The sequence below is a fragment of the Mustela erminea genome, chromosome 15 (genome assembly GCF_009829155.1).
Source record: "Mustela erminea isolate mMusErm1 chromosome 15, mMusErm1.Pri, whole genome shotgun sequence".
NCBI classification, from domain to species: domain Eukaryota; kingdom Metazoa; phylum Chordata; class Mammalia; order Carnivora; family Mustelidae; genus Mustela; species Mustela erminea.
In genome coordinates, this window is record NC_045628.1 from 13,873,571 (window position 1) to 13,901,452 (window position 27,882).

At 37.9% G+C, this 27,882-nt stretch overlaps 1 protein-coding gene and 1 pseudogene across 1 annotated transcript in view; both read right to left on the reverse strand.

The window, feature by feature from the left end:
- HS6ST3 (heparan sulfate 6-O-sulfotransferase 3) overlaps positions 1 to 27,882 on the reverse strand; it is a 641,705-nt gene that overhangs the window by 164,750 nt on the left and 449,073 nt on the right. The gene's annotated exons all lie outside the window — the stretch shown is intronic.
- Positions 2,659 to 26,851, reverse strand: LOC116574563 (annotated as a pseudogene).

Genomic DNA, 27,882 nt, shown 5'->3' on the forward strand with positions numbered 1-27,882 from the left:
GGAGGATGAGGAAGAGGAAGAGGAAGATGATGACAAACATGGACTCACTGTTACTCTGTCAAACACTTGTTTCAATTATTTCACTTCTTAAACACACCCAAACATAATGTTGTGTATATCCATTTCTTCTACAGATGAAAATACAGACTTTTTTATACCACCTTTTTTTTTTTTTTAAGTTTTTTTATTTATTTACTTGAGAGAGAGACAGTGAGAGAGAGCATGAACGAGGAGAAGGTCAGAGAGAGAAGCAGACTCCCCATGGAGCTGGGAGCCCGATGCGGGACTCGATCCCGGGACTCCGGGATCATGACCTGAGCCGAAGGCAGTCGTCCAACCAACTGAGCCACCCAGGCGTCCCTTTATACCACCTTTTTAAAGGTATAATTCACATACCATAAAATCCACCCACTGCAGATGTAGAATTAAATGATTTTTATAAATTTCCAGAGTGGCAACCATCACAAGTCAGTTTTCAACTATTTCCAGCATTCCAAAAAATTCCCCTGAGTCTGTTTGCACTCAACCCTGCTTCAACCTCCAAACCGAGGCAACCACTGATCTGCTCTCTGTCTCAGTAAATTTGCCTTTTCTGAACATCTCCTATAAATGGAATCGAATAACATAGAGATTTGTGTTTTTATGTGTGGCTTTTTTCACTTAGGGTAATGTTTTTGTGGTTCATCCATGCTGTAGTATGTATCAGTGTTTTCTTTCCTTTTTTATTGCTGAATAGCATTTAATTGTACGGATAAACCACATTTTGAAATTCATCGACATTTGGATTGTTTCCAGTTGGGGACTATTATGAATGGTAGTGCTGTTTACATTCATATGCAATTCTTTGTGTGCACGTGCTTTTTTTCCTCTCTTGTGTAGATTCCTAGACATGGAACTTTGAACTACCAGACTGTGTGGTAAGGATATAGTCAACTTTTTAGGAAACTCTCAAAATGTTTTCCAAAGTAGAGGTACCGTTGTAGATCTCTGGCCAGAAATATGCGTAACAAATGTGTCTTCTGTGTCTATTGAGATGGCCATTGTGGTTTCTGTTCTTTATCTTTATCCCATTAATTAATGGGTTCTTTATCCCATTAATATAGTTATTCAGTTAGTTGGTTTTCAGCTGTAACACCAAGTTTGCCCTCCTAAAGCAAATCTCACATGCTCATGGCATAGCATCCTTTTGATATACCACGAATTTGTTTTGCTAGTATTTTGTTAAGGAGTTTTGCATCTATATTTTTGAGGGATATCCATCTATAGTTTTCTTTTCTTGTGATATTTTTGTCTGACTTTGGTATCAGGGTAATTCTGGCCTGAAAAAAAAAATGAGATGAAAAATGTTTCTTTTCATCTATTATGAGTCTGTAAAAATTGTTTTCACTTTAGGCATTGATAGAATGCACTATTGAGGACAGGAGAGGCAGGACTTTGTGGGAAGATTTTAAATTACTAATTAAATTTCTTTGCTTGTTCTCATCTTTTCCAACTTTCTATTTCTTCTTGAGTAAATTTTGGTAATCTATAAACATAATTTTCTTTACTCTTTATTATTTCCTTCCTTCTGCTTATTCTGCATTAGTTTACTTTTCTTTTTCTATTTATTTATTTTTTTTAAGATGGAAGCTTAGATTGTTGGGATTGAAAACTTTCTTCTTTGGTGGCATAAGCATCTAGAATTATAAATTTCCTTCTAAGCATTGCCTTAGTTGCATTCCACAATTTCTGCCTACTTTGTTTTGGTTTTCATTCAACTCAAAATAATTTTTTATTCCCCTTTTGGTTTCTTCTTTGACCCGTGGGTTATTCAGAAGTATATTATTACCCAAATATTTGACACACTTCTGTCATGGATATCGAGTTTAATTTTGTTGTGGTCAGAAAATACGCTGTGCATGATTTCAATTTTTAAAAAATCATACTGAGAATTACTGCACGGCCCAGCATATAGTCTATCCTATAGAATATTCCATTCCAAAAATGTGTGTTCTATAGTTCTTGAGTGAAATGTGCTACAGTATCAGTTAAGTAACATTGGTTGATAATGTCATTCAGTCTTTTATACCTTTGTTGATTTTCTGTTATGTTATATTGATTATTGAGTGGAGTACTGAAATCTCTAACAATTTTTTAATTGTGTATTTCTCCTCTCAAATCTGTTATTTTTTTTTTTTTTTTGCTTTAAGTATTGGAGGTCTCTGTTATTAGGTGTATACACATTTATAATGATTGTACATTTCTAATACACTGACCCTTTTAACATCATGAAATGTCTTCCTTTGTTTCTAATGATACTTATTATATTGAGGTTTACTTTGTTTGATATTAATATAACTACTCCAAATCCATTATGGTTACTTGTCTCATGGTATATCTTTTTCCAGCCCTTTTACTTTCAAGCTCTTTGTGTCTGCATCTAAGTTCTGTTTTTTCTAGACAGTACATAGTAACCACAAAACACCAAAGAAGCTGTGACTTTTTCCCTCCTTAATTAACACTCTAAGGATTTAAATTACAAAGCTAATGAAGACATCCTCCACCTTAACCAAACAGCTGTGAGAATAGGTAATGAGATAAAGAAGTTTTAACAACCTATTCTTTGGAAATTTTGGATAGCTTTTCTTTTAGGTTATCTCTGCAATTTGGAATTAAATGTTTAACTTCTCTGGGAGAGCACAGTTAAATGATTTTTAGTTTCTCAGTCACTTTATCTTCTTTCACTGTGGTTTTAATGATTCCAGATACCCTATTAGTTCTAAGGATACAAGGAAAACTTAAAGTTTCACTATTCATATCATAATAGTCCTTCACTGAAACTAAAGGAGAGTGCACTTTTTTCTTACTGTTCACAAAACTGTGAACCAGGTCAGTGACTGATATACCAACAAAGCAGGTATGTGACATTTTACCCTCAACAATTTCATGACTCTGTTGGACACTGTACCTATGAGTAATGACTCATTGCTTCTTTTCAGCAACTTCATGTGGATATTTCATCTTCTCCTTGCTCACCAATAAAATGTACTCTTTTTCCAAAGTCTGTGTTTTCAAAACATTTGTAATGATAGATTGCATTCACTATGAATACAATTGCATCCAATTCCAGTCTTTTGATTTCAGGAAATGCACTGTTTCTATGTCCTTTAGATTATTATTTCCACTGGCTAACATGCAACAAGCAGGACACTATGTTGACTAAAATGTCACAGGACTGGGACTAGTGGCTCTGAATAAATCCGTATTTCCCTGGAGCTCAGGAATGTAGGTCTGGGAACTATGCATGGAGCTAAGTGTGAGCACTAACACCTTGGACTGAGCAAAGGCAGACACATCTTTGTTGCTGTCTACTTTGGGAAGGCTGAAGATGTCAAGGTCATCATGTCTCCTGCAGGCCATTCTAAAATGTCTAAGAGGACCATCCTTCTGCAATGTCATTGCTGAAATTGCTAGTGTCCAAGCAATGCATAATTATCTGACTCCAACCATAGTAAATTTATGGGCTGTTTTATTCTCATCATTTTCCCAGGTCTTTGAATTTATGCCTGAGACACCTTCATTGATTTTTGCAATCTAGGTGAGCAAGTCTGCCTGCCATGTCTCATCAGGTGATGACAAGGAACACAGAGGAAGTACTTCTTGAAATTTTGAAATCATTTATTTGATTAACCCAACAGTTACAGATTTAGGATGGTGCCAATTTTGGAGATAAGACAGGTACTTAATGTTTAAAAGATTACTATAAAGTTACTAAAGATTGGAGGTCTCTTCTAAATTAGAATCTTGTCCCAGGTAAGGTCTATTTTCTCATGAACAAGCTCAAATGACTTTATGTTTGTCAAATAAGATAAAATGATATAATGCTTGTCAAGCTTTTATTAGTTATCAATAACAAAAGATGTTTTTATAAGAATTTATAATTTACAAAGCATTCCCATGTCCATTAATGTGCTATATTCTTGTTGTAATTCTGAAAAGTAGGTATTATTGTGCCAAAATTATAGCTGAGACTTAATAAAATGGCAGAATTTTCACTGGAATTCAGTTCTTTTGATGTGATGTTAACGCACTTCACAGTATATAATAGAGCTTGTTTTCATTAAAAATTTAATTGTCTTGATGTTCTTACAGCTTTTGTATGGAATAAAGATTCATAATAATTCTGTATATGTAAGAGAGAAAATAAATTTAATAAGTGAATTCATAAGCCATAGGGATTAAGTAAATTTTAGTGCATCTATAAATTAAATCCTGTCTATTCATTGAAAGGACATTATGTTGAATATTTATTATCATAAAAATATAACCATGATATACTAAGTAGAAAAGAAATTTGCAGAAGACTATGTGTCCAGAAATAGATGCACACACATACAGTCAATTGGTTTATGACAAAGATGCCACTAAAAATCAGTAGGAAAAAATTATTTTCATGAAGTGGCTTTAGAGAAATTAGGTATCTATATGAGGGAAAAAAATGACCCTTGCCTCAATATTTCACACCATATTCAAAAACTAACATGAAATGGCCCAAGAAACAAAATGTGAAAAAGAAATTTTTTTCCTAAAGAAAACAGAGTATCTTCACACCTTAGGGTAGAAAATAATTCCTTAATTAGTACACAAAAGCAATATACATCAAATTTAAGAACTAATTTATCAAAATATACCAGGAAGAGAATGAAAAATCCAAGAGGAAGAGAAGATATTTGTAATACAAATATCCAACAAAAAGCTTAGATTAGTATATCTCAGAAACTCCTACAAACTAGTAAAAGAAAGATAATTCTACTTTTTTTTCAGAAGGGAGAAGGGTACAGAGAGAGAATTCTTTTTTAAAAAAAAATACTTTATTTATTTGACAGACAAAGATCACAAGTAGGCAGAAAGGCAGGCAGAGAGAGAGGAAGAAGCAGGCTCCCTACTGAGTAGAGACCCTGATGTGAGCCTCGATCCCAGGACCCTGGGATCGTGACCTGAGCCGAAGGCAGAGGCTTTAACCCACTGAGCCACCCAGGCACCCCAGAGAGAGAATTCTGAGGAGGTTCCACACCCAGAATGGAGCCAAATGAGGGCTCGATCTCACGACCCTGAGATTATGACCTGATCCTAAATCAAAAGTTGGATGCTCAACCGACTGAGTCACCCAGATGCCCTGTAAACTTACTTTTTAAATTGGACAAATATACAACAAATTCAGGCACTATACAAAAGAGAATATCCACATAACAAATTAGCAAAAACCAATATAATTAATCATTAGTGAAATGAAAATGAAACATTCCTTTTAGCATAGCTAAATCCAGAAGACTGATAATATCACTTGTTGGGAAGAATGTGAGAAACTGGAACATTCATATCTTCCTTGAGGAAGCCAAACTGGTGGCAAACAAATTTGAAAAACTGTTTGCTATTATTATCGTATGATCCAGCAGTCACACTCCTAGGCATAGTCCTAAGAGAAACAAATGCATACATCCATCAAAAGACATGTGCAGGAATATTCAGAAAATTCTTGTTCATAATAGCCAGAAACTGGAAACAACCCAAATGTTTATCAACAGAAGAACACATAAAGAAATTGTGACATAAAATAGAATAGTAGACAGAATTAAAAATTAAACAAGTTAACAATACATAAAATAATGTGAATAAATCTCATAAGACATCATGTTGAGGAGCCAGAGACACACAAAAAGTTCACACAGTGTTATTTCATTTTTATAAACATCAGTAATAAGGCATGATTCATCAATGGTGACAGAAGTAAAAAATCATTGCTACCTCTAGGGGGAAGTGTACAACTGAACATTCTAGAATGCCAGGAATGTTCTTAATCTTGTTGTGGGTGACAGTTACATGCAACTGCAAATTCAGATGTTGCTTCAGTTTGGATGTGTTTCTTTATGGCCACTCTCTTAATTGTTTTATTAAAGCCTGAGTTCAAATACTGGTCATGGTGCGTTCCTCCTTCTTCACAATTGTCTGGATGGTAACTTTGAATACTGAATTCGCCCTTGTTAAAACAGAATTCTGGAAAAGACACACCTCCTTCCCTCTCTCTCCACTTCTTCCATGTCTACTGCCATGTACGATTCTGAAAGACTCTACTGAACACTTCTGGTGACAGCATGACCACAGCCAGGCAGCTTCTTCTCAAAAGTTCCTTCTGCAAAAGTTGCCAATAGCATCTCTAAACCACCAGCACTCACACCAGAGCACTTTTCAGACTCACCCAAAAATTTCTTTTGGAACAATGATGACAAGATATACTTTTGCATTCTTGTCCTAGTACCCTTCTTGTTCCGTCTTAAAAGTGAATGAGTTCTAGATGTCTTTCTCTTTTTAAAATTATCCTTGTTATATTTATAGTTTTGCTTTGCAATAGATAAAAATAAGAAAAGAATATCTCTTTTTGCTTATACTGAATCAGTATGAGAGCTGGCCGAATTTTACCTTTCTTCTTTTCTTGCTTTGCTATGTGAAGCATGTCCCAGAAAAACAAACAAACAAAATAAAGCAAAACCAAAACAAAAAAAAAAAAAAAAAAAACACGGCCATAGAGACACATGCATTTTCTCTCTTTTACACACACACACACAGATACACACACACCATTAAAGGAAGTCAGAGTAATCCACTTAGCTCTAACACATCTAGGTTTTGTCAACTAGCATCCAGTGGAGAGGCATCCCCAAATGGCTTTAGAGCAACAGTGACACTGTTTTAGGTATAATCTATATAAATCCAGTCAGTTCACTATGAGATTTAAGATTTAAAACCCACCTAAATCTTGGAACTCAAGCACATCAGCCCTAGTTTAACGGTATAGCCTGTTTTTTGAAGGACCCGACCAGCACCCCTCTTATGCCCCTCTTTCTCCTGTTCTGTGTGGAATGGCTCAGAGTGGAGCACTGATCAAAAGAAGAAACATTTATGGTAGCCCTTATTTTAAGCCCAGAGGCTTGGCCCCAAACACACCTCTTTCATACCATCATATTTCAGTTTCATCTAGGTTCCTGACCCTTATTCTAGTCCCAAAGTGAGTAGAAGTTTGAAATAGGATTGAGGATGAGTTCCAACAATGTATTTTTGGTCTATCTTTTGAAGATCAGTTCACTATCTAATAACTTACAGATCTGAACTTTTGATCTGTGATAGGAATAAAATGAGGTTTCCCTTAATAAATGAAAGGGCATGTGATATAATTGGGATATTGGAAAGTATCCTGAGAAATCATGGATGGAAAACATGAATGGAGAATAAATTACTAATTGCATTAGTGGTCTGCTCTGCTCAGCTCAGTGTATAACTTTTAACTATACCTGGTATCTCTAATTTATTTTTCCTGCTTTTTAAAAAATCACATGGATTATTTTTAATAATGCTTTTTCAAAGGTAGACCAAAGATGATCTTCATAATTCTCTCAGGTTATGAACAAAGGCACAGAAATAGGAGTCTAAATTGGAAGTTCTGGAGAGGATTCTATCTATTGCTATGTTTTATATATTATCTAATTTCCTCTTGGCAACCACAGATTCTGAATTGTAATTGTGGTAATCATAATAACAATGAAACTGAATGACATCTTTTACTAGCATGAACTATGCTCAGCCCACTCCTTTGTTCCTGAGATGTGGTATCTCCTTCCAGAAATCTGTAGAAAGCCCTGAACAGCATGATAGAAGGCTGACAAGTAAACAAGTGTTAGAAGACACATCTTTACTTTCTATCATCATATTGCTTATCTCTCCTTTCCCAGCCATCCTCACCCAATTCCCAGGACCAAGATGTGCATGTGGCACGTATGGAAGGGACAAGATCTGTGTGTGCTTGGTAGAGTTTCATTTTACTCTGTATCCATAATGCCTGGTTTTTCTCGGCACTAGCAATGATACTCTTCAGTGCATACAATCAGTATTTTCTTCCTGGAGACATCTCATTACTGACATAACAGACAGTCTTCCAACAATCTTGTAAATGAAAGGACTAGGTTGGTTTTGTTGTTGTTGTTGTTGTTGTTTTTTAATAGACTTCCAAGAAGACTAACAATTTTGCAATAGATGTGAATGACGAAAACCTAAACAAAAAATCAGCAAGCCTCTCTTTGGCAGCCCATTTAGAAGTTTCAAGTAAGAACTCCATGATGTTTTGAACATCAATAATGATGTTTTCTAATGCATTCACCCCCCTGGAGATAAGCAGTCATCTCGTGTGTTCTAAAGACTTTGGTATTCCCTATTGAACTAGACTTTGAAGTGCATTTTCTAACACATCCTCAATGTCCCCTGATTTAGCCCCCTCAAGGAAGGTGGATGACCCAACCACTCTCAAGGTTTCAGTTTCTCCAGACCCTGTCATCGTAAGTGTGTTAGATTAAGGAATTTAGTTGCATTGAAAAGCATAAAGTAAGGAACTAAGATGCTCATTTTACTCTTCCCTTACAGATACTGGCAGAGAGAAAATATAAATTTAACAGTGTCCTAAGGGCTCAGGTGAGCTTTTACCTCACTTATAAACACCCTAAAAATAACAAAAATTACTGGTAAGCCAGACGACTCAGCCAAGAAGTTCCTTCTTCAACATTTTGTAATGTAAACTCTCTAAGGGAAAAATTGGTACTGCCCTTGTCAAATTAAATAATCGCTTCAGACACGTTAACTCCAGGCTGTTTTCTAATAACGATGGGTTGAGGAACAGGCACATCTAGTATGTGTAAAAGAGATAAAGCGGGAATGTGTTCTTACACTCATAATTAAAAAATGGACCATAGAGAGTATCATTCACTATAGATTTCCTTTGTTTCAATCAGAATATTTATTTTTTGCAAGTGGTGATTTTAAATGCAAAAATTTCAAAGGACTTTATGCATTGCCTAAATTCAGCCTCAGTTTCTTTGGGAAAGGTTGAAGGTAACAAGCGGACACATGCCACGCATAGACAATTGGGTTCTTCCAACCTTCTTGGTTCAAGACCAGGATGAGTAATGAAGCGAAGATCTCCTGCCTTAACATTTACCTCAGAAAAGATTTTAAGAAACACTAGACCCCAAATAGTATTGACATTTTTAAAAAAATATGTTTTTTAAAAAGCATTTCTATTTTCTTGCACAGCAGTCAACCATGAGAATCTGATTGTCAAGCCATTGATGATTATTATGATGTGATTTGAACTTTGTGATACCATAAGAAAATCCTCCTTACTTCCTCTAGCAGTGCTGCTTGTTTTTATGGCATTTCTAAAGAGCTACCAAATATGAGAGCAAACATGGCCAGCAAGGCCTCCTGAAATTCAGTTTTAGAGTAATCAAGAGTCCTATTGCTTGCTGACTGCAGCAGTATTTTCAGAACCCATAGCCCACAAAGGTCTTCAAAGACTAGAGGCATGATTCACAGGTTGCTAATTATGTGTTTGAATTCCATCTTCCTTCCAAAGAAGCAAACAAAAAAATATTTCTAACGCAGTGTACAATAAGAACAAATGGTGAGATGCTTTCAATCCATAAGCCTACATATCAACAATTCCATAGAAGGTGACAACGGTTACTTTAACCATCAGAATGTTTTCTTGTGTGTACCAAGTACATCAAAGCAGAGCCACATCTTAAGAAACCAGAAGGCAAGAGGTAGGTGGGCAGACAGAAAGGGAAGGAAAGGAGAGGAGGACAGGAGGGAAGGAAGAGAAAGGGATGGTGAAAAGGAAAGACAACATGTGTTTGCGCATCTCTTCCTGGACCTCAGACTACAGATGGGGATTCACTGATGTGACTGGCAGGGAGTGAATTATCTATATTTGAATGGGGGGGTCAGGTGGAGGGATGGATTTACACTCAGGGAAATCCATTTTTCATACAGAAGAGTCATCTAGCATGCCCTGTGACTACATTTGCCAGTGTTCCAAAAGGCGTAAACTCTTCTTGGAGGGATGATGGCTCACTGAGATGAACAGAGAGTCAGGAATTAATAAGAGGGTTGGCCCGACAGACACAGTGTCAGAACATGAGGGACAAAGGGACAAGGTCAGGAACTGGAAAAGCACCCTTATTTCTGGCTCCCATCGGGAAACTTATGAGATACTCTCACAGCTCATAGCATGTTCCTGTGTCAAGAGGTATCCAGGTGGCTTGTGCCAACACCACCCAGGTGTCACCACTTTCACTCATGTGACCCATGTTCTGCACTAGACAGCCGTGAGACCGTGATATTCTGACCTGTACCTCCTGTTAGATAACTTTTGAGTTTCTTGATACATTTAGCCCAAGGGAAGGCAATGGCCTTGAGTTTCTGTTATGTACTAGGCACTGCATACCGAATTTTATATATATACATACATGCTTATGTGTGCATATACATAGAGATGGGTTTCTATATGTATCTATGCAGAAAGACTGTACTATTTGTATTACATAAAATAGTAGAGATTTAATACAGTTTAATATATACACATACACATGTATACACACACACGCATATATATCTACTATACAGCACACACACAGCAGATATATAGTAGAAACTTAATATGGTATTTTTATACATACACAGATGTATGCATATATATATATATATGTTTATTTATAGAATTATTTTGTGACTGCATTATATATGATAGAATTTAATGTAGTTTATATGTCTGAGACAATATACCTGAGACTATATACCAGGTATTAAACTTTCACAGATCTGATATTTGTCATGACAATTAACATACAAATTCAAATTACCTGTTCCACATTCTGCATTCATTCATTCCACACTTACTGAAGGCTTCCCTATGAGCAGAGAACTGGGCCAAATACTGTGGGGGTAGAGCACCAAAGAGAATGTGGTTCCTGTGGTCCAAATGAGCTTCAAGCCACATGAGGGAAAAGGCATGTCAGTAACTCATTGAATACAGAACAGTATGAAACAGGTACCTCAATGCACACAAAGCCAGATGCTGAGAATGTCCAAAGGGAGAAGAGGTTGTTAGAATTTGGTCAGAGGGTGGGAAAGAGACAGGGAAATGTTTCTTGAAGTAGACACTTTTGAACTCATTTGAGTGGCCAAAGAAGGAATAAGAGTTCTACAAGCCAATAGAGGAATGTGAGCCCGAGGTAAGGAGGGTATGGCATGCTCAGGGATAACAAGTAGATTCACTTTTCCAGAGAGGAGAGTGCAACAAGGGAGCAAAACCAATGGTAACAGGAGGGACAAAATTATACACTGGTGTGGATGCCATGGTAAGTCTATAGCAGAAGATGGGGTCGTCATGGATATGGTTAGGACTGATAAGGTGGAAGGTAAGGCATTTCAACTATGTATTAAAAGATAAATATGATTTCTATAGTCAGAGGTGTGATGAAAAAGAACACCCCAGAAAGAGAGGATTGCTTTAGGAAGGGGGCAGAGATAAGATCATAAAATGTAGACTTAAGGAATGATACATGTATGATAAACCTTTGCTCATTCTTGGCACATACTTCAGGTCAATAAAAATTTGTTAAATGAGTGAATAAATGATTGATTATAGGAAAGTAAGGCAAAAAGAAATTTCAAAATCTAGGTTGGAGCCAACCTTTTATTCTAAACTAACAAGTCAGGCCCTTATCCAGTAGCAAATGAGGAGACACTAAAGAATTTTAAAAGGAAAGAGGGACAGAATTGACACCCTGATCTGGAAGATCCATCTGGTATTGAGGTAGAGGTTGGGTTGGAGAGCAGTGCTCATGAAGAACAGGCTATTCCTGTATCACCAGATCACATTGGCAGGGATTTAGGTAGTAGTAGGAATGTAAAGGACAGAATGAATGGAAGAAACATCAGAAAGACAGAACCATCTACCTCTATTACGTAGCTCAATCAGACGACCCTCCCACCCGTAGCAGGGTTTGCAGGCTGGTAGAAATACGCCCAGAGGCATACTTGTAACTATTGTGGTCTTCACACCTTGCTTCCCCTACTGCATCATCATCGAATTCCACCTTCTGACCCTTTAGATCTGTTACCTGTTTCCAGGGAAGTTCCACATGCCTCTTGGACTTAAAGTAAGTTCTACTTTCCGATTTGATATTCAGCACTCATTCTTGTACTCTTTCTGTACCTGATTATTTCAGATAAACATAGCCCTCATGCCAGCCTCAGTTTCTGGACCAAAACCCTAAAGGTGGCCCACTCCTTTAGAACCCATTCTATTCTTTGAGCCCTCACCTTTGCGTCCTCACCAAGGAAGGACTTCTAAAAGGATGGATTTCAGTATATACTGAAGTGGGAAGGAAATAAAGGTCAAAGATTAACTGTCTTTCAAAGCAGATCATTCATTCATAGATATTAATACAGTTCCCATGGCATGCCAACCATAGCTCTTCATGCTTCACACAAATCAGGGAAGCAAACGGACAAACTCCTACTCTCATGTAGCTGGACCTCTAGGTGGGGGAGATAAACAATGAACAATCAGTATCATAAAAATAGAAATGATGTACCATGTTTGAAGATGTTAAAGTAGACCAGGAAATGGGGCGACCAGCACTGAGGGAGGAGGTGGGGCAGGACACTATATTGAATAAGGTTGTCAAGGTTGACCTCATTGAAGAGGGGTGAGATGAACAAAGCCATGAAAGAGACGGAAGAATTTAGAGACGGAAGAATTTAGCCACGCTTTTACCAGGGGGAAAAACATTCCAGGCAGGAGGAATAACGGAAACATATGTAGCAAACTCAACGAACAGTAAGAATGTCGGCATACCTAACTTCAGAGTAAGCAGGAGGGGGTAGAGTAGGAAATGAAATCACAGTAAATCTGGGGTAAATCTTAAATGGCTTTTACAGGCCATCATAGGAACTTTGGCTTTCCCTCTGAATAAAATCGGAGCCACTGGAGCATTTGAGTCAAAGAATAACAAGATCTGGCTTACATTTTTAAGCCCTGGGTGTGCCCCGGGGAAAATTATAAAGGTGCAAGGATAGACTAGGGAGATCCTTGAGGAGGGCACGACAGGAATCCAAATGAGACACAACAATGTTCACACCTGGATACAGAAAAGGAGGTGGTCAGAAGTGAGCAGGATAGATTTTCATGGTGGAACAATGGGATTTCCTCCTGACAAACTAAATAGAGAGTGTGAAAGAAAGAGAAGAGTCAGGGTTTTTGTTGTTGTTGTTCGTTTTGGGTTTTTTTGTTTTGTTTTGTTTTGTTGGCCTTGACAACTAGAAGGATAGAGTTGCCATAAACCAAGATAGAGAGGACTGAGGTTGAAGAGATGTGTACGTGCAGTTTAGTGCATATGAAGCTCAAAATGTCTATCAGCTACCCAAGTGGCCATGTTCAATGGGCAATGGTGTGTAGGGGTCTGCAGAGAGGTCTGAGATGGAGACATAACTGGGGATGTTCTCAACATATAATCTGCATAAAGCCATGAGACAGGATGAAATTAGCAAAGGAGCAAGTACAGACGAGGCAGAGAAAAGAAGAGGACCAAGGACTGGGTCCAGAGGCAATCAACATTAAGAAATGAGGCGGAATAATGGTGCTGTCCCCAAGGCAACAAGAGATAATCTGAGTATGGCAAGACAGCTAGCTTGATAAATGAATTCTACTTTCTACATGTTGTGTTTGAAGTGAAATTATGAAATTCAGGTGACAGCTAATGGTACTCTAGTAAATATTAAAAAAATGGACTTCAGGGGAAGGGAATGGAATTTGTAGACTTTGCCAGTTTCTCTGGTTTATAAGCTCCCATCACTGTCAAGTTCGGACTACCAACTTGAAGCCACTGCATTTTAGTGCTGGTGGAAATATAGGACTAAGAACCAAAACAAAAGTTTGGTAAGTTTTTGATTTGAGAAATCATCTCTAAGGAGAGAACAATTAAAGTCACAGGAAAGGATGAACTCTTCAGAGGACAAATTGTGATAAACAGGAGAAAACTAAAGGCAAAATGTGGGTAAATATCCATATTAAAAGGACATGAGAGATTTCCAAGTGAAGAAAGAAGAACAAAAAGCTAAATTCCAGAATGGTTTTATAAACTGGGATCATTTTGCTACTGTTTTATTTTTTCTTTCCTTTTTTTCCCTTAGTAGCTGAAAGTATATCAGACTCAGTAAGAATTTTTTTCTTTTAGCTCCTGAGAGAATGGGCAAAACAAATTATTTTCCAAATCTATACAAGAATTTTAGTATAAACTTGTTTACAAATAATTTTTAACCACTTTCAGCTCCCCTTAAAATATAATGTCATCAGGAGACCTGCATACTCCAACACATACACCATTTAGAATTTCTAAATAGTTGATGTGGTTTTTCAGACACGGTCAAGAAAAATTTTTTTTAAGTCAACTGACATTTGGTACAAGGTATTGCACTTAACAGCCAAGAGCCTGGCTAAACTGATTAATACTAAGAAAAGCCATTAGGAAACAGAGGTGTCTAGACAGTTTGCTTTTTTTGTGTGCAACCTAGCTTCACTGATGGAGAAGAGAATAAAAAGAGTATAGTTAATTCATAGTCATTTAGATACAAGTCATGCTATGTATCCATAGCATGACTTGTATCTAAATGACTAGACACATGTTATGACAATCAGATACACAATACAACTTTTTAAAAGCTCTATGTACCTTTGAAGTAAAGTTCGTATGTGTGCTGATGACATTTCAAGAATTTTTGGAGACAATCTCATTGTCCTCAGAAATATATTTATAATTGTCAAATCATGTATTCTAATTTTTTCATTTGAAAAACATGAACACTGTTAGCAGATTTGCTTTGGGCTAAATTAAATTTAGATGCCACCCCCAGTATCTGCTGGATGGTAAAGAGAAGCCTACTAAATCTAAAGATTCCTTGTGGGAAATGCACTAAAAGCCTAACCCACATGCTCATTGGGTCTGCACTCTCAGGAAAGCTTAGCCAGCCCGGGCTTGCTATCATATTACAAGTTTTCCCAAATTGCAGGTGAATGTTCGTCCTAGTTCTTAGGAGCTACTCTGAATCAAAAGAGCTCTATGTTCTGAGGACATTGAAATTATGACTTGAAAAGAAAAAAAAAAAAAAAAGCCAAGTATTGCATTTTTCCTGGATTGAAAATCACACTGAAGACAGTGAACCTCTTCCAAAAGGCAAAGTTCTGCCTCACCGTTTGGGGTCCTTGTGCAATCTCCCTCAGGACCCATACACAAAATGAGGACAATACGGAGACCTGCCTGTTCACATAATTGATCCACTTTCATCCGCATAAAGGGATGAGAAAGTCTCAAATTATTAACAGTCCAGTGCTTTTACAGCTCCCACCTACCATGCACTTACCGCTTTCGGATTTCTCCTAATTGAATTACTCGGAGCAGACCAAATGACCTTAGTTGTCCAAGCACTATTTATCACATTGTATTGTAAATGAATTACATTATTGAAAGAAAATATTCTCTTGATCCATTTCCTATCTTATAGTAATTATTTCCCTGGTGTCCTAATTTTTCCATGACTTTTCTTTCAAGAAACAACTATTAACTTTCAACACAGTCAGTGACCTTGTTTGGATGACTCTGTCCCCTCAGGTGACCTTGAAGCAAAAATTATAGAAGCATCAATTGGCAAGTTCGCCAGCATTCAGCAAAGTATGAAAAGGGTAAGAGCTCTTCATTTCCCAGCACTGGCATTCATCATGGAAAGATACATAAAAGAAAGGGCAAATTCCAATGACATGCATCCAATAAATTGGAGACTCTTGTCACAGCAAGCGCCAATTCAGCAGTTTATAATCACAATGCATAATATGGCTATATTACTTATTTTTTAACCCTCTAAGCAGCAGCTTTTAATACTGGTCCTTCTGTGTCTTCCTCTTTATCACTGAAAATCCCAAGTACTGTCAACTATGAGGTCATCTTTCTGAGTCTGTTGAATTTCATTTTGACTATTAGAAACAGATCTCTTTTTTGTGATGGCATCTAATCAAGCACCATAGATTTTGAAGAAATCTGAAAGGTCACTTAGTTTCAAGCAGACCGTGAGCAAACTGAGCTAGAGGGGGGAAAAAAACCACCAAATTGTTAATAAACTATTTGCATGTTCAGCAGACCCAGAACTTCTCTTAGCAATTTGCATGGCATTTGGTTTCCTTTAATCTGGTAAACGGGACTCAAATTCTTTTGCCTGAATTGGAGTTAATTCCAACAAATCAACAATCAAAACTAAAAGTATTTGTTCAATGTAGATTGCATTGGTGTTGACAGAGGGTCCACGCTAAGTGATGTTCTCTATTATATGCACTTAATTTTTTTTTTTTTCAGGTAGTATGAATCCTATAACCAAAGTACAAGTAATAAGGTCAAGCACACTTTCGGAGATTCCTACGCACGTTCAAGCTCTCTCACCTCTATGTGATATTTCACTCAAATTGGATTATGTAAAGTAGAACAGGAACATGGAACAAGCACTGGCTAGAAGGGATCACAGGTATGAGGTTAAGTCCAACTCTCTGACTCTTCTGAATGCTATTAGTCCCTCAAACCTCCTGGGCCTCACCTTCCTCATTCATAAAGCTATTTCTTTAATCATATGTCCCACAGGTCTCTCTTGCTACAAGTAAACACCAGATTCACAGCTGGCTTTTGCTCCCTCTTCTCCCAAACCAAAACAAAGCAAAGCAAAAATAAATAAATAAATAAATAAATAATAAAGACAGAAAAAGTGGCAAAGATACAGCTGGCTCTAGTTTGTGTCTGAGATAGGGCTGAATTTCCCAGTTTTGCAGACCTGCTTCCCAAGCACTGTGAGAATATTTGCTAGCAGTGAGAAGAACCACTGGGGCAGCCCTCACTCGGATGCTCAGATAATGCCCTGGACCCTATTAAACAATACATATCTTTAAAAAAAAATGTATCTCAAGTCTTAGATATCTGGATCTTTGCACAGCACACATACTGGAATTTGAACAGTTAGTATTTCTGGTACAGGATTGGTTCAGGTTCAGGTTATGAGGCAGAATATTTCCTCCACCTCAAATAGAGTCTTCTTTGAGATCCTCCTTCAAATAATTACTATTTTTGGAAGAACATCATTTCTGCAGCTGGATCCATTGAGGAAAATCATTTCTGGAGATTTGTTTTTCTGAAACATTGTCTATTTGCTATACCAACAAGAGGACAAGGGGGTTTGACAACTTTGGTTTTCTGAGTAAGATACATTCTGATCCTAAGGTACAGCCATGGGTTTCTGCTATTGATTTTCACATCCAATTTTGAGTTTGCCAGCTGCATGTTATGAAGCCAGTCCTTACTACATCCCCCATGCCCCAAGAATGTCAATCGCTTTTCCAGGCTGTTTCTACTCCCTGTGCTCCACACCCCTGTAGCAGTGCCCTAATCATCTCACAGGAGCCCTGGCTGATCTCCATGCCCACGGGTAGAGTCAGACTCCAAACTAGACCCATTAACAAGACTAAGGTCTCCTGCCCATATGATGCTATTTCAGGCATCTCAAGGGCTTCCCTGCCTTAAAAACAAAATTCCACTTTTCCACCTGATGCTTCAAGTTTCTTTAAGAGAATATAGACATGCTTTGACTCAGTACACAGTTTCCTGGGAGAGGAACCATATGATCTGAAATCTATATGATTGATTATTCTAACAAAATTGATTAATATCAACCCCCTTCCCAAGGATGCCACTGTAATGGGGGAGCCACACTGGCTGATGAAATGGGAAAAGTAAAGCAAAAGGAGGTGGAAGACACCAAATATTTTGCTTCCTTTTTGCTTCAGTATGATTTCTAATATGAGAATAATGTTCACCTCACGAGATTCTTCTGCTAATTGATAACAATAAACAAATGCCATTTACTGAGTCACTTAGTAGTGAGAGGTCACATCCATGAAAATGCTGTTGAGCTCCAAAAAGTCCCACTTCCATAAAAGCAATGAGAACACTGGCAAATATTATCAGAATTTACTTCTTTATAACTAAATATTAGCTGAAGGCTCACATAAATTCATAAAAACTTTTTGTTGTTGTTAAAGGATACATCTTATTAGGAAGAGCAAGCTTCATGGTGTTTTAACTTCCACCCCCTACCCCTAAATTTGTAGCACTCTTGAAAACTGAAAGCCACTATCACTGCTAAAACCAGTACTCCACAGCCCTCCCAAGGGGCAGAATGGAGTTGGAGATTCTTCAAAGCCCCATTCCTAGAAACTGATCATTTTTGACCTGTCTAGTGGTTCCTCAGAAGACCCTCTTTGCATGGCTATCTTTATTTGACATGACTTACAGCTCAGCTAGTGTGAAAAGCCTTTGTTCCAGGGGTGTTTGCCCCTCTCCAAAATAATTCAGAGACAACTGTTTAACACAGCAGCTACCTGAGGGAGTGGGCAATGATTCAGACAATGGACTAAGCAAAAGCTTAAAAAGAAAAGATGGGGAATGAGATGTCCATAGGAGGCTATGAAAATCCCCAACATATTCCTAATAATCTAGAAGCCCATGTGCCTGTGTAGTGTATATGGTCAGGACTGTGTACATGTTCAGGAAGACCTAAAACAGTCTAACCTCTTACTGAACTTGACATTCTCTGCAAGCAGAAAATAAAGATTAAAAAGTACCCTAGCTGAGTGTTGAAGGTGTTCCCCAGTACATACATAGAGCTCCTAGCAAAGACTGGGGGGACTAATTAGTTCCAGGCACTTAAGGAAATCTCTCCCCAATTATTAACTGACCATTTAGAGACCTGAGCAGAGACTTCAGTGGCCATACACAAAAAGGAATTTAGAGTTTACAAAATTTGTTCAGAAAAGTCACTAAATAACAACAAACATCAACAGCAATCCTGGGGAGGAAGAAGAATCTGATTTCCAGGGCTGCCACATTATATTAGCTAAAATGTTCAGTTTTCAACAAAAAATAGGAGTCATACAAAGAAACAAGAAGGTATGGCCCATAGACACAATGGAAAAAAAAATCAATCAATAGAAATGGTCCCTGAGGCAGGTCAAATGTTGGGACTTACAACAATGACTTTAAAATTAGCTATTTTAAATATGGTCAAAGAATGGTCACCAAATAGACTATGTCGATAATAAGGTAGAAATTATAAAAGGAAACAAAATAGGAGTTTTGGAGATTAAGGGTATAATAAAGGAAATGTAAAACTAACTATAGGAGATCAACATAAGATTTGAGCAGGCAGAATTAAAAACTGGTGAGCTTTTACTGGGTATTTACCACGCCCCTCAAAGAAAATCCAAACCACTAATTTGAAAAGATATATGCACCCCTATGTTTAGTGCAGCATTACTTATAATAACCAAGATATGGAAGCAGCCCAAGTGTCCATGGATAGACAAATGAATAAAGGAGCTGTGGTACACATATACAATAGAAGATTATTTAGCCACATAAAGGGATGAGGTCTTGGCATTTGCAACAACATGGATAGACCTAAAAGGTATTATGCTAAGTGAAATAAGTCAGAGAAAGACAAATACTATATGATTTCACCTGCACATGGACTCTAAAAATCAAAACAAATAGACAAAAAGCCAAAAAACAGAATCAGACCTATAAATACAGAGAACAGACCAAGGGTTGCTGGTGGGAAAGAGGGTGTGAGGAGATGGGTAAAATGGACAAAGGAGAGTGGGAGATAAACAGTTATGGAATGAATAAGTCACAAGAATAAAAGATACAGCAGAGGGAATATAGTTAGTGGCATTGTGATAGTGTTGTGTAGGGACATGACAGCTACAATTATGCTGAGCATAGAATAGTGTATAAACTCATTGAATTGCTGTTATACCCCTAAAACTAATGTAACATTGTGTGTCAACTATACTCAGATATAAAAGTAATAATAATAATAATAAACATAATCTGGACTTCATGATACAAAAGGTATCAGAGAAGGGGTGTGTGTGAGTGTGTGTGTATGTGTCTGTGTGTGATGTTCAATGTTGAGTTTTGGGGAAGTGGTGTCTAAGACTATCACCAAATCATATACATGTACATTTCAGAAATAAAATGATTTCAAAAAATTTAGTGAGCTTGAAGACAGGTCAATTGAAATAATTTAGTTTAGAGAACAGAAAGAAAAAAGAAGAAAGAAAAATGAATATAGTCTAAGCGCATCAAATGAATTAACATATGCATAAGGAAAACCCCAGAGGAAGAAAACAGGGCAGGAGAAAGGAGCAGAAAGAATATTTGAGGAGCTAATGGCTGAAACTGCCCAATTTAAAGAAAACCATCAATCTATATATCCAATAAGCTAACAAAAACTCCAGGTGAGGTAAACCCAGAAAGATCCACTGCTAGACAGTTCATATTCAAGTTGCTGAAAGCCTAGGACAAAGAAAAAATCTTGAAAGAATCAAAAGACAAGGAATTTATCATACACAAACGTTTCTCAATAAGACCAAGTAACAAGCTGATTTCTCATCAGATATCAGGGAGGCCAGAAAGTGGTGCTATGACAAGATCAAAATGCTGAAAGAAGAAAGACTGTCAACCAAGAATTCTATATCTAGCAACACTATCCTTCAGAGATGAAGTAGAAATTAAGACAGTTACAGATAAAAACTGAGAGGATTTATTTGGTTGCTTCTCTTTCCCACAGAGATATTGAAGAAAGCCCTCCAGGTTGAAAAAAAAAAGTTGACACTAGACAATAGCTCAGATTTACACAAAGACATAATGGTAATGGTAATGGTAATGGTAACGTATACAGGTAAATATAAAACATGGTATAATTTTTTGTTTATTCACTTAAAACTCATCTTTTCTCCTATCTAATTTATAAGACAACTGCACAAATAATACTTGTAAATGTGTTTTGATGGGCACACAATGGGTATTTCCAGGACAATAGTAACAAAAAGAGGGGGAAGAAATGGAGCAACATAAGAGCAAAGATTTGTATACTACTGAAGCTATATTGAAAATAACACTAAAAATATATATTTTAAATATATATATATATATATGTAACACTAAAGAAGGCTGTAATGGACAAGACGTTAAAGATAGAAGACATATAGAAAACAAATAGCAAAATAGCAGATGTATATTCTACCTTATCAGTAATTTCATTCAATGTAAATGAATTGAACAATTCAATTAAGAAAAAGATACTGGCAAAATATATAATCCAATTATATGCTGTCTGCAAAAGACACACTTTCAAGATCCAAGTAGGTTGGTAGTAAAAAGATGTATCATGCAAACAGAAACAAAAAAACCCAAAAAACAAAAAAAAACCTGCAGTGGTTATACTAGTATTAGACAAAATAGACTTTAAAACCAAAGTTGTTACTATAAATACAGTCATTTTACAATGATAAAAGAGTCAATTCATCAAGAAGACATAGCGATTATAAACATATATGCACATAACAATAGCACCCTAAAATACTTGTAGCAAAAACTAACAGATTAAAGAAATCAACAATTCAACAATAGTAGATGAAAATTTCAAAAACCCACTATTGAAAATGGATGAAAAAATTAGCAGATATCAACAAAAAGTAAAAATTTTGAACATCACTATAAGTCAACTAGATCTTACAGACATTTATTCAGTATTCCACTCCACAAAAGAATATATATTCTTCTCAAGTGCACACAGAACATTCTCCAGGATATACCATATTTCAGGCCATATAACAAGTCTCACTAATTTTAAGTCTTTCTTACTAAAATGGGATGAATCAAAAATCAACAGCCAGGTAATCTTTTAAGTGATTTGCATGATTTATTTTAGTTAATTCTCAAAAATATTCAATGAAGTATGAAATGATTGGGTCCAAGAAGCATGATTGGGTATGATGATTATCCACTTATTACAGATGAAGAAACTATAGTAGCGAGGATTATATGACTTCTGTAAGATGGAAAAACTCAAGAAATAAAGGTGGCAGCTAAACTTGATGTCCTACTCATGTCTGAGGTCTCAGCCTAATTGCTGCCTCACCTAATTGCTCCCACCCAATCTATACAAGGTCCCTCCTGTAATTGACTCTCATAGCATCCTATTCTCTTTCTTTGTAGAAATTTTCACAATGTGAAATTATATATTTCTGGGTCTGATGATGGACACGTGGATAACATAACTAGCGTAAACAACCTGTTTGTTTGCCTGAGACTTTCCCAGGGTTAACACTGATAGTCCCAAGTACTGAGAATCCTCTCAGCCCTGGGGAAGCCAGGGTGATTGGTCACACTAAGGAATAAAAAAGCTGTAAGTGTTTTCTTGTTGATGTCACACAATAAGGCATTCCTTCCATAAGTGATCAGAGCTATCACCAAGACATGAGTGCCAGAGACAACCCTCTTTCCCCTGACAATCTTAAGTGACTAGTAAACCACAGAAGCATCTCTGTGTCTCTACCCACTACAAGGCACCCTTCTCAGTCACCATGGACACACAGAAACTAAACAGAGATGGGATTTCAGCCCAGGCTTTGGACAAAACCAAGAAATTCTTCAAGAAGGAACTACCATTCTGGGTACCATTATTATTTGTTTACTTGTTTATTCTCCTTCTTGGAAACTATTTACTCCATAAGAGCACAGGGCTCACATTTTCGTTCACCATTGAATAACCACCATGTAGCTAATGACTGGCACCTGGTGAGTAGTCTACACATATTTGAAATAGGGACCAGGTAACTTCTAAAGCCTTGCTCTTAATCACCATTTATTATCTGCTTTGATGTAATACTTTAATTCTCCTGCCTTAACAGTAACACAAGCTAATAGTGTAAACTACTCACAAGGAGTTCAGGCATGGTGTTATCATAATTAATTAGCAGAACAAGATTTTGGGGCAACTATTCCCATTTTCCAGAGATGGAAACTGAAGAAAAGAGAGATTATAAATAATCTGTCCAAGACTTCAAAGTTAATTCATATTTGTTCCACAAATGTGTATTATAATTTTCCAACTCCATCATGCTTGTGGCAAGAAATATTTCTTTATCCACACAGTGTAAAGAACAAAATATCAGGTGCTTCACAAATTCCTCATATAGAACACTTCTCCATGCTTCTAACATTGTTTATCATACCAATCTGGTAAACTGTACCTTTTTGTTTTTTACATCTGGCATAAAGGCAACCTCAGTGGGGCCCCCTCTCATTAATAAAGCTCAGGTTAACAAAGAGTTATATAAGGCTATAGTAGTGGTAATAAAAACCTGTGAATTCCATAGGCACCAGCAAATTTTGAGGCCATAGTCGTATAATTCGCCAAAGTTGTTTCCTCTTCTAATTTCTTCCTCTTCAGATTTCTAAGGATAGACATTGCCTTGACAAAGGAAACCACTTTCATTCATTTTTTAATTTCTAACTTATTTTATTGTATTGCCTATTACCAACATGGTTCTTAAAGGTCTCCTTTCTTCCTCTTCTTCTCCTTCTCTCTTTTCTTCTTCCTCTTTTCTTTTTTTGAAAAGAATCCTCAGGTGTACATGCATGATATTTAAACTAAACTCCCTAAAACTGAACATGATTTATCTTCAAACAAAAGTAAGGAGGGAGGTGAGTTGAAATCTTCAAATATATATAGATTTATAGCTAGCTTCTACTAAATTCCTGCCCTTGTCAACTCGTTTAGAACACAATTTTCCAAATGCCACTGCTTTCTGGGATTCACGGGAGGATAAGAGAGCCCTTTCATTTCATTAGATTTGTGTCAGCTCCATTCTGAGTTTCTAGCAATGGGGACTCTTGGAAAAATATACTGAGCTCCCCTTCGGGGGCTGGGCTCCTACAAGTCTGGCACCACACAGCACTGAAAGTAAATAAGATGGCTCACTTTGTGCTCCAGGCATGAGGGATCGTGAGAGACAGGACAAGAAATCCAGTTGATGTGCCCAGATCCTACCTCCAATTGCAAGCTGCTATTTTCCCAACAGTCAGAGCTGCAGCCTTGGCCAAACTGCACACTTGGAGCCAAATCCTCCCTGAGCTCCACGTAGGCAATTTCATCCAAAGTCAGTAGGTGCGGAGTGAGTCTCTAAAAGTGACATTTGGCAACAGTGGCATTTGGTTCTCTTATCGGCCACATACTTACTATGCAGCAAGTGCCTTTCCACCAATTTCTGCACAAACGTGAGCTTGTTTGCTATTATCTGATGGCAGTGCTTGAGGTACAATTTCCTCACTTTTTAAAGCTTTTTGTATTTTGCCAGTCAGGAGCACATTTTGCAAGTCCCTGGCAAACACAAGTGTACTTTCTCCTTGGCTTAAACACTTGTGGAAGCCAGATGAAAGAAACAGCTCCCCGGGAAAGCTCAGGATCTCATCAGCTTGTCGCTGAAGTAGTCCTATGCTTCTCTGGTCAGGGTTTGAAGGGATTGTGTGTCCTTAATTGAAGAAGTCAAAGTGCAGAAGAGGGTAAATGAAGAAAATAGCTGAAGGTTCATCTCATGGAGAAGTGTTTTCTGATTCTTCTCCCCGCTCACCTTCCTCAGGCTCAGTTGGGGGTTTCCACTTCCTGTGTGCATCTCACAGCCTGTTGTGTGGGGGTGGAACTTACTAGGTACCTAGGTCTCCCATTGTCCAACATGGGCTCCCTGAGACAGGGCCAACATAGTGGGCATCTCCATATTGTCGGCATGTAGCAAGGGGTCTGGCAGTCAGGTCAAGAAAAATGTATTCTCTCCCTACCCTGTGTTAGGATAGGAGGGGGTTGCATACGTCTACCCCTTGAGGAACTTAGGGTCTAATCAGGACATGGATGCTTAAGCATAACATTTCATGCACACTGTGAGTCGAGGTTATGTAGAGTATGACCAGGGTGTCAAGGAGAATACAACAGATGTGTGTATAATCCTAGTGGTATAGTCAAGAATGCCGGAAGAGGACTGTGCCAGAGCTGAATCCTGAAATAAGTAGGAATTACATCAAGAATGAGCAGAGAGGACAGAGAGTTCCAGGCATGCACAATAGCATGATCAAAGGCAAGAGGGCAGGGAACAGCATGTGGTCTGCCCTGCAAATCTCAAGGGCTTGGCTGGGAAGAGTGGGCCATTAAAACTGGAGACAGGGGCAATGTCCAACTAACTAAGGATTTTCTTTTAATCTTATAAATTTTCAGAAAGATAGATACTGAATAATTTCAACACTGAGAAAACAGGCTCATATCTGTGTTTTAAAACAGTTTGAATTGGGAATTTAATAAAGAATATGGATTTTATTTGTGCAAGACAGAAAACAAGGAGCCCAACTGGGAAACAATTTTAATCATCTTCGTGAAAAGCCAGGGGAGTCTGTATTAGGGCATTTTTATTAGGCTGGGAGTAAAGCTATTCAAGAAACATTGACAAGGAAGAATGAGAAGGATATTGTGAGTGGCCTGAGATACTCACTAGGCCTTGGGAAATGTAAGCTTGAAGCCCAGAGAAGAGTAAGAGATTAAGATTACGTTATGTGGAGTGCCTGAGTGGCTCAGTGGGTTAAGCTTCTGCCTTTGGCTCAAGTCATGATCCCAGGTCCTGGGATCGAGCCCTGCATCTGGCTCTCTGCTTAGCGGGGATCCTGCTTCCCTCTCTCTCTCTCTGCCTGCCTCTCTGTCTACTTGCGATCTCTCTCTCTCTCTCTCTGTCAAATAAATAAATAAAATCTTAAAAAAAAATTATATTATGTGCCTCCAAATGTATAGGAGTCAAAATAATCCTTGAGAGTAGATGAGATTCCCCATGAAGAACTTGTTAATAGGGAAAAACAGTAGGTGGGAATCCTTGGGGAAAAATACCACTTGAAGGGAGCAGGGGAGCAGGTGCCTCTGAAGGTGATGAGACCTTTCAGAGACCTACATGTCAGAGAAGGATAGGGTGATGTCCTAGAGGCTCAGCAGTAAATATTCTCAAAGAAAATGCAGAAGACTGTCAATACCACATTGTGGTAAAGTCAACGTAAAGTAATGGTGAATAAATTTGGTAACAAAATAGTCTCTGAAGACCTTTTCTGTGGTAAAGACACTCCTATATAATTGCTTACTTAATACATGAATGAATGAATGAATGAATGAGACCAAATCTCTAGATTTCTTAGAGACTCTGTTACCCTAGGATATAAAGAATGAGGCTTAATTCATTAGGTGAAGGTTGCGTTTTGGAGGAGTCCAATCTCTAGCCTTATAAACCCTTACTTAGTATTGGTGACACAGAACAAGTCATTTTGTCCTTTTCTTATTGACTTTTCCTCTCCATAGGCCTTGCCACCCCGCACATTAGCGATGACAGATGAGGCAAGCGCTAAGGTGGAAATACAGAATCTGGGCACACGCTCCCTTCATCACTTGTACAAACAGGACCCACTGCCACATTCTCATGTATACTTAGGGTCACAGGTCTGTGTTTGGGAACGTTGAGAACGCGATCCCACAAGGTCCAAGTTTCAACACTAGCTCATCCATCGCCCAGGTCAGTGTCTAGAACTAAGCCCACTAAGACATCTCTGGGCTCCCAGGTTCTCCTCCTTGAATTGAAGTGACAGATTAATGGACTTCTACGTTTTCTTCCATTTTAAAGATTTTCTAGATACTCTCTCTCTCTCTCTCTCAAATGCCTTTGAAGCATACTATATTCACTCCTAAGTGCTCGGCAGAGATTTCAGTCACTAATTCAGTCCCTTGAGACGGAAAGTTTTATATTTCAGCAAACGGCACTGTGTGCTGTTTGTTCCTGAACCAAGCTGAGATTTATTTTGCTTGCTGTGGTTGCTCTGCGTTTCTGCTTTCCCTGGTGTGTCTGCACATATGCCTTCACTTTATATGCCTGCCTTTCTCTCCAGAAGTCTGGGAAACACTGGTTGCTGCCCGTGCACACACACATGCTGACTGATCCGAGGAATGGTACCGAAATCCGCTCCTCCATGTTTCACTCACTGTGGGGAAGGAGTACACTGCCAAGCCTGCAGCTTCCACTGTTAGAAGAGTGTCAGGAAAGTGAGATGAAAGAAGAAAAGAATTAGAAGAGGTTCTGATTACAAGTGTGGCTTGCAGCACAGTGAGCGTAGAAACACAAACAAATGACCTGGCTGATTTCACTGTAAATATGCCCATCTCATGATCGCGCATTCCCAGATTTTTATATCTACTAACGTCTTGCCTGATGTATTCAGATGACACACCATATGGATGGAGGCAATGTTTTCCTTAATCCTTAGTGCAATGTACAGGCTGAACTATCAAAGTTCCATCGCCAACACTAACAATAAAAAGAAATGGTACTGCTGCTGAAAATCACAGTGATTTGCTTTTGGTATGGAAGCTGCTAAGGGCAGGGATCCTGTTTCTGTTATATACGGTTCTCCAAGCTCACCAGGCAGTGACTAGATAACAAAACCAGGAAGCCCATCTTCTTCCACTTACATACGTCTAAGTCCTTAATGGTCGCCTAAAGTCTCTGTTTTCAAGGGTTGGGGCTTTGCAACTGCTTTGCGAAGGTCTTTAAAAAGACTGAATTGCAGAAAGCAAGAAACATTTTGATGTTCAGATAGCGAGTTATATTAGCTGGTATTCTGGGGCTCCCCCCAAGTATCAGTCTACTGTTTGGTATTCTTGAATTAGAAAAGCTCTCCATTATGTTCAAATGAGAGAACAGCCAATTCACTCCTATCACCTAGTCAGAGCTCTAACTTGTGTGTTATTTCCAGATCGGTCTCCATTGGTCTGGTCAAATGGCAATCCTTCCCACACTCTTTGGCAACCAGACTTCCTTGGTTTTCTTTCAAGGAGATGTTCATGAGCCCTAGAGCACTGATTCTGACTTCGCATCATGCAAGAAATGTTTAAGAAATATATGACATCTTTACTAAGTGAATTGAAATTAATTGGCTTTTTGAGGAATTTGCAATATTATCTGGAGATGTCTGGAGAAAACCTTTAGTGAATATTTTAAAAATA